We start from the raw sequence: 15,949 nt of genomic DNA, 5'->3' as shown, positions 1-15,949 counted from the left end.
GCTGCCGGGCTGAGCGTGCCCCGAGCCCGGGGCTGCCGGGCTGAGCGTGCCCCGTGCCCGGGGCTGCCGGGCTGAGCGTGCCCCGTGCCCGGGGCTGCCGGGCTGTGCGTGCCCCGAGCCCGGGGCTGCCGGGCTGACCGTGCCCCGAGCCCGGGGCTGCCGGGCTGACCGTGCCCCGAGCTCGGGGCTGCCGGGCTGTGTGTGTCCCGTGCCCGGGGCTGCCGGGCTGAGCGTGCCCCGTGCCCGGGGCTGGGCAGTGCCCGATGGATCCGCCAGGCAGCTCCCGTTCGCCTCCCCGCTCCGTGCGGCTCCTGCCGTGCCTCGTGCCTGCCGCAGGAGCACCGGCCCTTGCTCCGCACTGACACCGACACCCGGGAAGCTCGGACAGCTCCCGCAGAACAGCCGTGCCCGTCATGGTTCCCGTGCCTTCCCCTCCCTTCCCTGGCAGGCAGGACAAACCCCCCGCCTCCTCGGCTCAACCAGTCCCGTTGTTCTCCCTGCCGCTGGCGGACCTGCTGAGCCTGGCCCGTCAGGCTCAGGCAACCCGAGGTGCTATTGCTTCAAGCAGATGAAAAGCCTCACGGTACGACCGGCGGCGCGGCGCGGCTCGGCTCGGCACGCCCAGGCCGGCGGCGCTGCCAAGCGGGAAATCCCGGGATCCCCGCGTCGCGGCGGGAGGCGCTTCTCGCCGCCGCCAGGGGGCGCCGCTGTGCCTGGCGCGGCGCGGCCGCTTCAAAGTGGGCGGCGGCGCGAGCGCGGCCGTTAATGGCGCCCGCCCGCCGCGGGCGCGCCCGCCCCCGCCCGCCCTCACCCCACCCTCCTCCTCCCCCGTCGGAGAAAAGACCGGGAGCGGCGCCCGCCGCGCACACTCCGGCTCCGCGGGGGGTGGAGACCATGGTTGGGGCGGCGGCGTGCTGCCGCGGCTCCGCGGGCTAGCGGGGGGCAGCGCCGCAGGGCTGCCGCCGGTCACGGTAAGGCGCCCGGGGCGGGGCAGCCGGCGCGGCGGGAGCGGGGGCGGCGGGAGGCGGCGCGGGGCACCCTCGAGCCCTTTACGTGAAGGGCCGTGGCCGTGTCGGGAGCGGTGCCCGGCTGCGGGGCGCAGGCTGCCGGCGGAGCGCCGCGGCGGGGGCGGAATGACAGCGGCGGCTCGGCCCGCGTGTGCTCTGTCTTGGCGCTCCCATAAAGGAGCGCGAACGTCTCGAAGGAGCCCAGTGCCTGGAGCGCAGTGGCCATTCTTCGGGCGGGGGAAATAATGAGCGTAGGGGTCTGTGGAGTGCCACCCCCAGCCGTGCTCAACGTGCAAGCGGAGTGTGCAGCCCGGGGAGAAGCCGCATCGTTTGGGTTGCAGGGGTGGAAGAAGTAGGAGTAAGGCTCGGGTTTTCCTTCCCTGAGCTGAAGTGGTGTTGACTTTTTTTTTGAGCTGTTGGAAGAACCCATAGGTACGACAATGAGGTTGTCTCCCCACCCGCTGGATCAAGGGTATCTTGCTGCTAAACAGATCAGGCCCTGCATCATGTGTGTATTGCTTCTACAGAACTGGAACAGGGAGTGTCAGCAGGGCAGGCTGATGGAAGAAGATACCAGCTCTTTGAATTCTTGCTGTATTCTTGGAAATACTGTCACTTCTGCCCTGGAACATAATATTCCTGTTCTACAACAAGCATAAATGATGATTTATAAATAGATCCATTTGTTTATACTGTTCCCCGTGTAGCCAAACAGCTGTTTACATTGGGAAATGGATTGCTCCATTTCACATTAGCTTATCAGTGCTGGCCCAGGAGTGGCTAAACTGAAGTTACATGTTCTTGGGCAGAATGCTACTGGGGAGATTACATCAGTACTTTAAACTGCTGGTGGCTGGCTTGTCTTCTTGCGTGTGCTTCTCTCACAGGCATCAGAGGCTAGTGAAGGTGTAGTTGCGGGGATAAAAGAGTATGTGAGGTTGTAGTACAGTGAGGGGAAAATGTGTGCCTTTTAATGAAAATGCTTAGTTTATACTTTAATGGGACTTTACAGTGTGGGAAAACTTAGATTATTTTTTCCTGGCAGTGAGGTGTCTAGGTGTCCTGACAGGAAGCTTGTTAAATACCCAAGAGAAGCAAGATCAAGTGAGAAAGGTAGTGGTAGGAGGGAAAAATAGCTCCTTTTGTTTAGGAGTGTCTTGAAAAAGACAGGATTTTCCCCATAGCGATCCTTGCCCCCTGGGATGAAGTTTTATTTTTTTACTCCCCCACTTTCCCTGGCCATTATGTCTCATTATCATTATCCTCTTGTGTAATCTATGTATTATGAGGGGGAAAACCACTTGTGATTGAAATAATACTACAATGATAGGTGTTTCAATTTGATAGAACTACTTTCAATAAGCCATCCTTTATGTAAAACAGGGTTGTTTTCCCCTCATGTCTAAATCACCGATTCATAGCCTAGGTGCTGCTAGATCAAATCATGTGTTTGTCGTCTGCAGTTATGGTAGATTTTTGCCCTTGAAGCACAGTTTTAAAAGTTACACATTTACACTATTAGAAGTAACACTTATGGACTTTTTTTTTTTCCTGATTCAGTAGTTTAAAACAATAATTTGTAGGGGAAAAAAGACTATATAGTTGCTTAAGGTCTTTGGTTTTAAGTGTGGGTTGTTTGTTTGTTTTTTTTTCCCCAATACTGTATTCCAAGTATTTGTCAGATTTCATGTAGAATTTTTTATAACTTCTGACAGCTTTTCTTTCAGTTAAGCCAAAGGACAAAGCTGCTGTCTTAAATGTGAGTTTTGGCTGCAGTGTCATAGAGTGGGTATGAATGGCTTCAGTGTATATGCTGTATTTACAAGAATGCTCTCATAGGCTGGCAGAAAACTTGTATTTGCCCTCCCAGTGCTGATTCGGGGAAAAATAATGGCTCTGATCATCCTGCAGCCTGGTCGGTGAGCACAGACCTTTTTTCTCTTAGAGACCTGATGCAGCAGGGGAACTGGAACCTGTTACACTTACCATATTTCCTGTGGATTAGTATCAATAGTTATGCAGTTGAGTTAGTAGTCTTGGATTGATTAGAAGACTTGCTTTTCATTGTGTTCCTTTTTGCATCTTGAGTTACAAAAAGGAAATGGAAAACAATTGCAAACTAACCCACTGCTCATTTGGAGTGGCGTAGTGATTCTGCTGTGTCTAACTTAGGCTGTGGTCAGCTGTTCTTTTTATAAGGCAAGATCCTTTTCTGTATTGATTTGCAGAAACAAGCTCATAAAATTCATTTTGAAGGAGATCTGACAAAAAGATCATAATGGTAATGTCTGTTTTTCACTTCTGATGGCTGGGGGGAAGGAGCTGTTGAAAATAGACTTGGTCTTCTGGCTGCTTGCTGCAAAGTGATATGTTTTTCGTATTTCCTAATCAACTGGGATCAGAAATGCTTGCAGTTTTTCTCTATATGTAGTCAGCAAATTCTGGAGCTGGCAAAGATAGTATAAAATGGATTTTCAAACAGCTTGGTTGTTTGCTGATGGGGCCACTTATAGTGATAACACCATTAAGTGTCTTTTCTAAAAGGCTGAAGAAAAAGAGGAACAGAGAAGGTGAATCAGTATGTCTGGTAACTTTTTGTTTACTGTGAAGACAGAATATCTTGTCAGACTGTTACTACAGCAACTTTTTCACCTTTTCATTCATAGAATATCAAGTGAGTGCTAGCTTTGCATTGAAACACCTTGGTTGCATTGAAACACCTTGCTGTTATTCTCTGACAGTTCAAAACAACTTCATCCTGTTTATATTGAATGCAGATGACATGTGATTGAAAAAAATGCACTAAAGCTTATAAATACAGACTTGATGTCCAATGGATCATCTGAAATACTTCAGAATGTGGAGAGGTCTTGCAGGTTGTCTGGAAAATTAAATTCTAACTTATCAGGTTCAGGTGTAATTTTTTTCATTGTACACAGATGTTCAGCTTTATTTGCATTGATTACTGCTTTGCTTGTGAACAGCCAGATTTCATAGTTTTGGAGTCATTATTCTTGATTTTCACTTGGAAATTTTACTGGCTGTTCTGTTTCTGGAGTATATAGGTTATTTCATCTAACCATAAAACTCCATTTTGAACTACAAGCTGTGAAAGCTATCCCTATGGTTTTTGGAGGCAGTTTCAGCTGACCAGCCTTTGTCTCAACTCTACTCTCTACTAAATAGATCATACATAGCATAAGAATTGTTTACTGTTCTACTCATCCAGTCCTTGCAGACAACTTTTATTTAGCCAGGAATATGAGATACAAGGAATATGAAAATGAATTAGGAAAATATATTAAGGCAAAAATCCATCATTAGCCCTTGCTAATCAGATACATTATCAGCTTCTTCCTATACTTATTATTTCTGTTGTTCAGCAGTTGATTTTCTTCATGTTTGATCACTGATGAGAATCTGTGTGTGGATTTTATAATCTCAGAGATACTAACTTCCTTCTATGTGTACTTTTTTATGTGTATGTATGTAAAGCATATGCTGTGTAGAACATTTTATGCAGTGTATGTATATAAATTACCTTTTTCATTTCTGTGATGGGGGCAGGTCTGACAGAAGCATCAGAAGTGGTTGCCTCCTGTCCTCCCACCCAATGTTTTCAGTCAGGACTGCCTCTCTGCAGTGACCACACAGGATGGCTGTGGTGATATGGGTGAGCAGAGTCTGTTCCTTGCCCAAATGCCCCCTCCCTGACACGTGACAGGAGGGGTCTTGCTGCATTCTGTAAAGTAACTGTATTTTTCTGAGCCTGATGCTTCAGACAGTGTTTGTCCTTTTAGGAGGAAAATGAATGATTTTTAAGTCTGGGTTTCCTTCTATTCCTACAGTTTTCCCTTCAACTCTTTATTCCCATTTTAAGAAATGCATCTATCCAGACAGAATGAGAGCAGTGCTCTGTGACTTGTGTGGTCAGGCTTGTGTCTCCAATGCGGTCTCATAACAGAAACTTCAAGACCAAGCTATGGGCAGTCAGTGTATATATTTTTTAGCCTGCTTTTCTGAGAAAATAGAGATTGCGTACAACTCTCTGTGAATGTCTGACTTTCATTGTTGCTCTTAATTTCTAAACCTTTTGAGCAATTCCAATTACATTTGTGAGAGGGTGGTAGCTTATGTCCAATAAACCTACACCTTTTCTGGCAGTAGGTAGCCTCAGCAGATGGAAAGATCCATGCTGAAGGACAAATTGAAGTCTGAACTCTTCCTGCAACTTTGACCCATTCCTAGGAAACTGGGTTTTACTGGCCCAGTTGCTTACAAATCAACTTATATTGTATTCCTATTTTTTGACACTGTTTCAAATTATACTGTTCTTTCATTTCTGAATATTTTTGCAATGCTATTGAATGCTATTGAAGAGCAAGTGTTTAGTCTTTAGCCCCAAGTAGCTTAATAATACGGCAAAAAGTGCATGAGGAAGATTCACTGTTTTTAAAAAATATTTTATTATTGTTCTTCATACCTGCCCTGCTTATGTGAATTCCTGTTTGTTAAAATAATTGTTTTAACTATTTTATTAATTTCACTTTGTAATAGCAACTCTTTAGACACCCAGAAACTTTCTTTGTAGTTGTATCATATAAAGATTGTTCCCCAAATGGAACAAGACTTAATAGGATGCAAACTGAAACAGTTCAGTCTTATTTCTGTATTTCTCCTTAGTGTTTGTTTTCTGTAAACAGACTCTGTGTGAACCTTTCAGTTAGCTGATCACTTTTGCCTGCTGCTATCTGTTGAATACATCTTGTGGTCTTTGTCTTGTCATGCTGACTTGATTAATGTTGTACCATTATCTTCTTTCATGAATAATATATTTCCTGTCATGCAGTTGAGCCTAGAGGAGAAGACACCTACACCTACTTTCTTAGATTAATTATACATTACTTTTACCTTTGATGTGTACTGTCTATTCTTACTTCTGTGGAAAAAGTGCTGACCAAAAGATACATGTTGAGGGAGTATAAGGTATGTTAGATTTGTGGAAAGGCAGCCCATATTTAAATAAAACCAACCAAACCGAGCCCTAGCTTTTATTAGAGCTTCCAGTTTTGGGTTTTTTTTGTTTTGTTTTTGGTTTTTTTTTGGTACTTCCGATATTTATTGACAACTTGTATTTTTGAAAGGTTTTTGGTGCTTTTTCTCTACTTTAAATAACCAGGTTTTGCTGGTGTCAATTACTGTTTTAGTTGTGTGTATGTGTCTAGCTTTCTAGCAAAGATGTGATAGTATTCATTAGGTCTCACTGTCGTTGGAAAGCTGTGAGAGGTAGGATAACCTCAGTCACAGATTTAGGATGCATCTGCCAGCTCAAATGGGCTGTTTGATTATTCCAGCTTGTTGTTTGGTCTCATTGATCCTTAGGACCACACTTGGAGACTGCTGGGCTCTGGCTTGCTCCAAACACTGAGCTGACATAAGCTTTATGCCTCGGGTAAAAGGGAACAGTCCTCTCTTCCTGTTAATCACTGAGAAGTGAAAATGATGCAGGTTAAGCACAACGTGGTGGTGAACCTTGTAGTTGCTACAGGAACTGAAGCCAGCCGCTTTGTAAGGGTGTAGTGTTTATTATCTGTAGTTCTGATGGTAAGCACTTAAAAACCTTCAGGGTATATGGATGCTCATCCATTCATACTCACCTGCAGGATGTAAGTTTGTCTCAAGGCTACAAGCTTGTTTGTTTCTATTTGCCGTGTGATGTGACAGTCGCTGGCCTTGGGAAGGTTGTGCTGGAAGAATTGGTGCTGTGTGAAGCTTGCTCACAGCAGTGCTGCTGACCCTGGCACTGCTCCATGCTGTTGGGGCTCTGCTCTGTGTGTTTGGTTCTGCCCTGTATTTTGGATCCTTGTGGCTCTGAGGGAGCCATTCTTTGCAGTGTGAGTTCGTCTTCCCTCTACTGTAGTTTTTCACTTCTACAGCTTGTCTCCATCAAACTGTTGCTGTCACTGGGCATCAGCTGTGGTGGTGTTCAGAATATGTAACGTCAAGTCTCTCCTTTCTTGCATGATGTGATGTCGCACTGGAACAGCAGCATTGGCCATTTACTTTGCATGGATTTATGTCTGAAAATCCATTCTTAAAGGTTTTACCACTGCCTTTTATTGAGGGTGAAACGTAATAGTTCTTAGTGGTTTTACTGTCTTAACCCCTTTACATCTGTAGAGTTGCTAGGAGTGTGATAAGCCATTTCTCTGTCTTCTGTTCTCTTTTATTCTAGCTTGTCATTGTCTTAAAAATATCACTTAAGAGGGAGCAAAAGGGTAGTTCTAATTTCAGTTCATGTTACGTAGTCAAAAATCAAGGTATGACAAATTAATAGACAACTCATAAATCCAAAGAATGTGCTATCTTTTTAGCAAACTGTCAGTTAGTGCTAAATATTTGCATCAGACACTTCACATTTCTGCTACCTTCTTAGAAAGGTGAACTTCACAGATTTGAATGAAATAAAATGTTTGACTTGTGTTCCCTTCTTTTCAATTTAGACTACTGTTGTGAAGCTTTCTTACAGTTACAGATGAATGTGTTTCCAGGAGCTGCTTTTTTTTGGAAGGTTTACTGTTTTGCTTTGTCTTCTCTGAAAGGTCTGCATGGGGTTTTTTGGGGGTTTCTTTGGTTTGATTTTGTTTCCTGTCCTGCCAGATTCTACTATATTGGTCAATACTATACTGTACTTGTACTGTATTGAAACAACACAGGCATGTCCTTGCAATTTTATTAGTAGGAATAGTTGATTTTGGATGGGATGATTCACCACAGCTGTCAATATAAGGAAGAGTCAAACCATTGTGCCCCCTTCATTGTGCTAATAATAGTGATGTACCATTTTGCTGGCTGGCAACACTGCTGTCAGTGGCAGCTTCAGAAAGGATTGCTGCAAGGGCAGTGAGAATCTGCTTTCTTCCTTTTGCCTTGGTATCTTTTCTTGTGCAGCTTCATTTCTTACCCCATGAGACTGAGCCTATCCTTTTCATTAAAATGACAGTGTATTTTCACTGTGTTACCAACCAATTCTATCTTGAACTGTGCAAGGGCAAAGATGGTGCTACTTTTGGAGGGGAAAAAAAAACCCACAACAAACCCTGCAAAACAAAACAGTTTTTGTGCTGTGCTGGACAGGATGTTACTAAAACTATAACCTAGAGAGTTCCAGGGTAAAACAATATGTGAACATAAGGATGTCTTATTAAAATCACCTCAAGTAGTAATGTCAAAATCTATTTGTTTTCTCAATACCAAGGGAATTTCCGTGTGATTGCCTTAACTTGGGACTTATTCAGCCCTACTGGTTGTGAAGAATTCACAGTATCTGGAGCTTTACAGGAAAGAGAGGAAATAATTATCTTAAAAAAAGGTCTTTACAGTCAAGAAAGCTTAAAACAAGCAGGATTAAATGAAAAACAGTATGTGTCTACGCTCTTGGAAATTGCTGAAAGGCTGCTGAAGGTTAATATCTGTCCATCAGCAAATAGGTCCTCCTAGAAATGTGTAGGAAATGTTCTTTGTGGCAGCTGTAGACCTGAGTTTAGGTATTTCATATTAGCTAAAGTCTTTGTGTTTTGGGAGAAATCAGAAGTTACTCAACAAGATTGTTCCTGGACATTCTTTGGGCTTTTTTTTTTTTTTTTTTTTAATTTAGTGAAAATATGTAGAACTCCACTACCAGTAAACAGTAAATGCTGTAACAAGAAAATAAAGAATAATTTTGAAGACTCATGTTTCTATTTTATACGGACACCTAATTTTTGAATATGTGCATCAGATAAAGCACATCATGTTTTAATGCGTTTATTGAATGCTCAAAAAGGCTTTGTAACAGAACCTTCTGTGATTTGCATCATTATGTTCTTAGGGAGGCCAAATTGACTTTCTCTTTAATTGAGGTGGCTCCTGATATTTAAAATTATTACATACCTACAGTGATGGAAAGTCTGCAGGGATCAGAAAAGATTCCCTCATTTAGATTCCCTCAGAGAGCTTTTTTTCCTGAATGTACTGTTTTCATATTTCTTTAAAACAAGTTACTTTTCATAATAATAATACAAAAAGCCTTCTCCAGTTTCTTCCCCTCCATTTTCTTCCTATTCAGCAGCCATTCAGTACATGGAAATAAGGAAATGAGGATATTTTGAAATAGGGATACTTTGCATGAATTATTTCCAAAAATATTTGCTGGGTTTGAATGTTGACGTTTTCTTTGGATGTTAACAGTTAGGGAGTATAATAAAACTGTCAAAGAAAAAAAAAAAAGAATTCCTCAGAAAACAATAATGTAAATACAGTGGTTTTCCTCTCAATGCAGTATACTTTTGTAGATATCATCTATTCTGGGAAAGTACCACAAATGCAAAGTATGCAGATGCAAAGAGTGGCTTTGGGGCAGTCTGTCCCAAAAATGACCAAATGTTGGACATCTGATGGTACAGCTTAAACTGTATTAACTCGTAATGTGTGAAGGCTTGAAGGCCAATGAGTGAGCAGTGCTGTATGATGGGGAAGATGTGAGTTATTCCAGAATCCTCTCAGAAGGTTGTCTGGTTTTAGCCATGCAGGCAGCCAGGTTGAGTGGCCTTTGGTGACTGTGGTGTTATGAATTAAGAATTGCATGCCTTGTCATAAATTCATAAATGGGCACGCAGGGAAGAGGCTGTGCGCTCTGTATGTGGAGCTGTATTTTCCTTCATGATTATTGCTATTTGGATCTTTTCCCTCTTTTTGTATGCTGTCCCTGTGTGTGTTTTCTTGTGTGTGTTAGGACAGGGGTGTTGGTTAGTTGACTTAGTTTTGAGAATCCAGACTTAGCTTTGAGGCAGAAAACTGAAGATAATTTGCATATGTAATTCCCTTTTCCATCCAAGAAGCATAGTCCTCTCTTAACTAGTAGAGTGCTTTTGGGAAATGTCTGATATGGCACAGGATATGGAAGAGTACTGACAGTCACCTTGAAACAGCTCTCATCCAACAGACATAGGGAGACTGTCCCCAAATGTTCCAGGGTTACAGGGAGTATATGCTTTGGGATAATGCCATTATATCAATTTCTTCTTGCCTCCTGTTTTGTCTTTATTTTGGCTGTGCAGCTCACTGCCAGTTGCGGTGGTGGAGCCATTGCCAAGTTAATCTGTCTGGCTTAGCCTGTGCAAAATGCAGTTGCACCTCACTTTACATCTGTGCCTCTTCCTGTGTTGTGGGGCCAATCTGTAGCCCGAAAGGAGTTGCCTGGTGTGTTCCTCTTCACCTAGAAACTTCCTGTGTGGTCAAGTTTCAGGAGGGAAGGAACGTGAATCTATGGTCTTCAAAATGAAAGAGTATTTCCTTTTTTTTCTTTCAGTCAAATACCTTCTGTGTTTCAAGGTTTCTGAGATTACAGACAAGTTCATTGGTCCATTTGTGATTGACTGAGAAAATTAGGTTAGGTTAAGTCTGTGTTGATTTCTAGGTTAGATTGAACCTTAGACCCTTCTTTATTTTAATTTCTCTCTAGTACTTGTAAGTGAACAATAACTTTAAAAATATTTGCTAATGAGGGAATTAAAAATGGGTTTATGTTCTCATACAATTATGAGAAATTGCAAAATTTACAATGTTTTTACACATAACTCAGATCCCAATTATGGTCAAATTATTTTAATATTTTTCCCTAGGAAATTTGGCTGGCCGTGTGGAAAAAGCATTTTTTTTCCCAAAAAATTATATTATTTTTTGAAATTGTGTGATATGCCTACCTCTACCTTTTTATAGGAAAACATACAATATTTAGTCAATGTTACTGCATTTGGGGATCTTCTGGAAGGCTTAGAAAAGCTTATCTGGTAAAATGAATATGTAATTGTGACTTCATTATTTTAACCATAGATTTTGATTGTTTGTTCTTCATTGGTGGGAAGAATAAATACAGGGAAGACATTTCCCATTCCAGCTTTTTAATAAGCAGGTGTGTATGTGGTGGGGAATTGTCTTCTCACAAAGACTCAGTTCTGCTTTTCTATTGCATATATTATAATAAACCTGATAGTTAAATCCAACCATTTCTCTTAAAAATTTTAAATGACAAAGCTTCTTTAGAAGTGCATCCAAGAGTCAGTAGAGTAGTAATAACTGTCAAGTTCAAAGCAAAGCTAGCAATTAAATCTTCTGGCCTATCATGCTAGAAATGTCTTAAATTTTCCTGTTTTCAGCACACAGTATCTCCTGTATTAGTATGAATGGATCTATTAAAATGCCTTTTATCACAGTGCTTTGAGCTTTTCTGTTTTCATGAAATCATGTAGCTGCTTTCTGTAAAAAGCCTTTTAAAGATCTTCCCACATGTGATGTGATGAAAAGCACCTCACTGTTGGGAACCAGCCAGTCAAATAGCTGTTGAGCTGTGGTAACCTGAATATTGCTTGCCAAGAGAAAATGGTGTGATATATGTAAACCAGAGGGAAGGAGGGGAGGGACTGTGGCAGGTGGGTAGCTTCCTACTCTGCTTCAGAGAATCCATGGGAATTTCTTTTCCTGCCTTGAGCAACAGCATACTTAAGCTGGCACTGTGCAGCAGGGAGCTTTACCCAGAGTTCATAAGGGCTTCTCTCTACTCTAAGCTGTACACTTAAATTTCGCTTAAGTTTCTAGGATGTAGCTCTGTGTCTCCTTGGCACAGGGTTTCAATTTATTTGTGGCCTGTTATTGCACAACAGAATTTCCCGTTGAAAAGTGTGTTGTGTTCCTGGATGCTGTGGGAGCTGGTGCTGCTGAGGGATCTCATCTTTCACTCTCTTCCCCCTGTGACTAGGGCTGACAGTGTAGGACTGTATGAAATGCTGTCTCCTGACAAAGCTAAGGAGGCTGCTGAGAATATGTTTTGCATAATCACAAGTTGTCACCACTGTGAGTAAAGTGGGAATCCAAAGCTGAAATTCGTTCTTGTGCATATAACCTGTCAAACCTCATCCTCTTTCCTGTGTGCCCTTTAGTGTTTGTCCTTGGACCCTGTGGCTGCCAGGCTGTGAGCTGCATCATAAGCTCTGACAGGATGAAGTGGAGAGAGATGAGTTCATGGCCATTTGTGCCTCCTGGCTACTCTTGGCTGACACAGAAAAACAGATCACCCATGGGCTGTCACACAAATACAGAATAGATCCCACAGCCTTTCTTTCCACGTCTGCCACTGGTCCTATGCTGGGGCTGACAAAGGTTTTTTAATTCTTCTGCCTGTCATCTTGTGGCTCTGTACAATACAGTTTTCTTGTTGGGCATCCATTACACCACAAAAGCCTGCCAGGTGAATGGAGCAGCAGGCAGCTGTAAAATATAAGCAAGTAGATAGGTATCTGTGGGAAATAAACTGAGAATCACAATGTTCCAGGACTGGGCCTAGGCAAGACGCCATTTAACATTTTCATTTCTAAGACAGAGGCTTAAAAAGGAAAAAAACCCAAACATTCAATTATGCTGTTTACCAGATTGCAATAAAAAGTAAGTAGCCACAGAGAATGATTTATTTCTTTTTTGATCAGTAAAACTAAAGGTATATATACAGGATGTAGCTGTTCAGGTTTCTTGGTGAAAAGTTTTCCAGACATGATTTATCAGGGACTGCATCCTGGACAGCAGCAGCTCTGCAAAAGTGTAGGGATCAGTCTGGATACAGGACTCAAGGTATCAGTGCGCTGCTATAGGAAGGGAAGATAGGAATAATTTAATCCTTGGTTGGTGGGATTTATAAAATAAGCATTTTTCTCCTGGCATGATAGAGGTGTTACTAATGACAATAATGCTCAGATTCTGTATCTGATACTAGTTTTTACATCTTTAAAAGGTCTTTTGAAAGCCTTCAGGTGGATAGAAAGAGCCACAATAATTACTAGTGGTGAAAAAATTCCTGGAAGTGATGTAATATGGAAAGGGTGGAGTGTGAGCAACTGCTTTTTTTTTCCATCTGCATTTTTAATAGTAGTTACTGGATTTCTGTCAAGATAAATTTAATACAGACTTCATGTCATCCAAAGATAAATGTCTAAAAAATGTTGAATAGATTGATTAGTAGGGTCATTTTTGTGAAATAAATTGCTTAGTTGCTGATGCAGGATAAAACCCTAGTAAAAAATGATCTAGAGAAAAGGCTGAGAAGGTTATTAAAATTATGGGAAAAGCATTTGGGGGACAGTTCACATGGATTATATAGCAGTAAAAGAGTTAAAATAGCCCAGCAACATGTGCAGGAGATGACCATTGCTTATGCCCTTTCAGAAATCCTTGAAGTTGATTCATTTGGTTGAAGCCTGAGAAAAGGAGAAAGATCATTCAGGATAAAAGGATACCATTATTTTCTTTGTCTAGGAGATCAGAAAAAAGACAGCATTTTATGTATGTTATATGTATGTTCTTTCTGCAGGATTTAAACATACAACTTCTTGTTAAGATAATGATCAGCCTGCAGACTGGGGCACTGGCAGGATGCTGGCTATTTAAGAAGAGCCTCTTGAGAAAGTCTGTATGGGAGGGGAGATAAGTAGTTTGTCCATCTGTGTAGAGCTTAACCTAATAGCTGGATAACTCTGAGGAAAAGTCAGAGAGAAGGGTTGAAATTTCCAGTTTGGATAACGGGGGGAGAGAGACACTGGGAGTAGGAGGTAAATCTATGAGGTCCTTACATAGAGAGGATAAACTGAATTTTTGTGGTTGGAAGAGGTTGCCCAGGAGCAAACAGGAGGAGTGGCAAAGACTGCTGATAAAGAATTATTTGTTTCCTGAGGATCTCTCCTGCCTTTGCAAGATAGAAGTGGGAGAGAGGGCCCCAGGAAGGCAGCGCTGGTAGAGAGGTTAGTGAAGTGCTGAGCGAGGTGCTGGCAAGGACAAGGTTTTAAGAGGAAGAAGGAGATTAGGAGATGCCTAAGTCAGATGAAGCTGTTGCAATGACTTAGAGCACTGGCCCAACACAACTTGTGTGCTAAGAAGGAGAGCTGACAAAAGAGATGAAAAATATCTGTGGTGGAAATTTAGGAAATGAGTTGGAAAGCACCTTAAGTACTAACCATACCCTGATACAAGAGAATGAACATCTTGACTGCCTTGACTAGAAAGTGTGTTGTACTCAATTCTTTTACTTTCCTTTTAAAATTTATCTTTTTCCTCCCATTTAGAGAGTGATAAACCTAACTAGAAACACTGTCTAAAGAGCTAAATAGAAAGGTGAACAGCTCTAGCTCTTCAAACTGGTAAATTGCCCTTCCTGCCATTAGAGAAAGTGGTGAATCTCTTGAGGTTTCCAGCCCAAGGCAGGTTGTATGCCTAGGCAGTATTTGTTTGCCATGTAAAAGCTACTCATCTTGCTGTCAGGATACTTGGTAAATGTGTAATAATTTGTGGTGTTCAGGTTAAGAATCTGATACATCCTATGGACCTTCTGACTCTGGAGCACAGGAAATAGTTTTTTTATTTTACAAGTAGATAGACCATAATGAAAATAAATTTTGATTTTCTTCCTGAAATGTCCAGATAGTTTAGGAAGAGGGCAATAACAATTTTTGTCAGTTTTCCTAATTTTTAATCAACATTTGTTTTAAAAAAGTAGGAGAGGAAAGTAGAAGTGAGGAGGATGTGGAAGAAGTGAGAGGGGAACCTTGTTTTGGTGACACAGCTGTTGGCTGAATAACTGATCAGTAGCCTTGAATAACTAATCAGTAGCCTAGAATTTTAGAGTACATGTATCTGAACTTTTTTCAAGCATTGGTTGCCTGAGTAACAGTAATTACTCTGTTTTTTCTAGAAGTATGGATGATATTTTTCCCATATCACATCTCCCTCTAAATGGAAATCAGAAGGATGAGAATGTTGCAGGAATTAAATACTTTTAGGAGTTTTAAATTTTAAGGCATGCTTCAGTAAATACAAATATTTTTAACTAACATATTGTTTAAAACTTAAGTTGAATAAGGAAGATCATAATTTTGTGTATTTGGCTATAAACTTATTCCAAGCTGCATTTGATAACAAAAGACAGGTTTTAAAATCTACATGTTTAGTTTGAGTAAATAAGTTTTATGAGTATTTGTTGGAAAGGAACTAAACTGATGGTTTATTTCTGAGAAAAAGCACTATTGGATAAATCTGAAAAATGAGGAATAGCTTGCAGTGAAAGTAGGACTTCTGCCAGTTGCTGTTTTCTGAATTCATAGAATTATACAATTGTTTAGTTGAAAAAGACCTCAAAGATCATTAGGTCCAACTTTTAGCGCAGCACTGCCAAGTCCACCACAAAGTTTAGTCTGCTAACACTGTGCTGTCACACAATTTTAAAAGCTACTTGGCAAAATAGAACTCTCAGTTCTGGTTTTATATGGTCAGTTGAAATAAAGTGTGATCCTTATCTTTTGTCTTTCAGGCTTGTCTAAGACTACCAAAATCATAGACTGGTTGGTGCTTTCTCATGGGATCCCTGTGACTGACAAAGGAGAGATTGTTGTGGTAGGTGTTTGCCTTGGCTGTCTTGATAACACTTGGCTGGGGCCCAGACAGATGCAATTTTCAATGCATCCATGCTTTCATAGGACTCATGCCAACAGAAGTGAGAGGGGGAAAAATACACCTGAGACATGGGTTTTGCAGTCTTTGGAATTGCTCTTGTGGTTCCCCATAAAAGTGGAAGCCATGTAGCCTGGGGTAGTATAAGAGGAGGGAATCTGTAAAAGTTTACTTTTAATTATGGAGCTCTACCATGAAAAATGTTGGTTCATTTACCAAAGAAATGTAGGAAAGCAACCAAATCTGCATTCTAATTAGCTTCCTAGCAAAAGCCAAGTCACAGAGACTTATTTGATAGCAATCTTCAAAGCTCAGTTTAATGGTACCACTTAAAATGGGCTCACTAGGCTTTAATTTTTAAATCTCAATATATATATGTATCTATATATACACTTATATAAAATATATCTTCATCT

The 15,949-nt window shown here is 41.6% G+C and overlaps 1 protein-coding gene across 4 annotated transcripts in view; it reads left to right on the top strand.

Moving 5' to 3' along the window:
- Positions 1 to 725: 725 nt before the first annotated feature.
- Positions 726 to 15,949, top strand: part of RNF144A (ring finger protein 144A) — a 62,727-nt gene continuing 47,503 nt past the window's right edge. Inside the window, exons 1-3 of one of the 4 annotated variants that reach the window (XM_085574551.1) lie at positions 837 to 971; positions 4,575 to 4,680; positions 15,394 to 15,476. The gene's annotated coding sequence lies outside the window, so the exon portion shown is untranslated. Of the gene's footprint in view, positions 972 to 1,017; positions 1,440 to 4,574; positions 4,681 to 15,393; positions 15,477 to 15,949 lie in introns of those variants that run through there. The other 3 variants (XM_077782415.2, XM_085574552.1, XM_031504447.3) reach the window with 3 other exon arrangements.

Source organism: Lonchura striata, chromosome 3 (genome assembly GCF_050655825.1).
Source record: "Lonchura striata isolate lonStrDom1 chromosome 3, ASM5065582v1, whole genome shotgun sequence".
NCBI classification, from domain to species: domain Eukaryota; kingdom Metazoa; phylum Chordata; class Aves; order Passeriformes; family Estrildidae; genus Lonchura; species Lonchura striata.
This window is presented reverse-complemented; position numbering and strand designations above follow the sequence as displayed.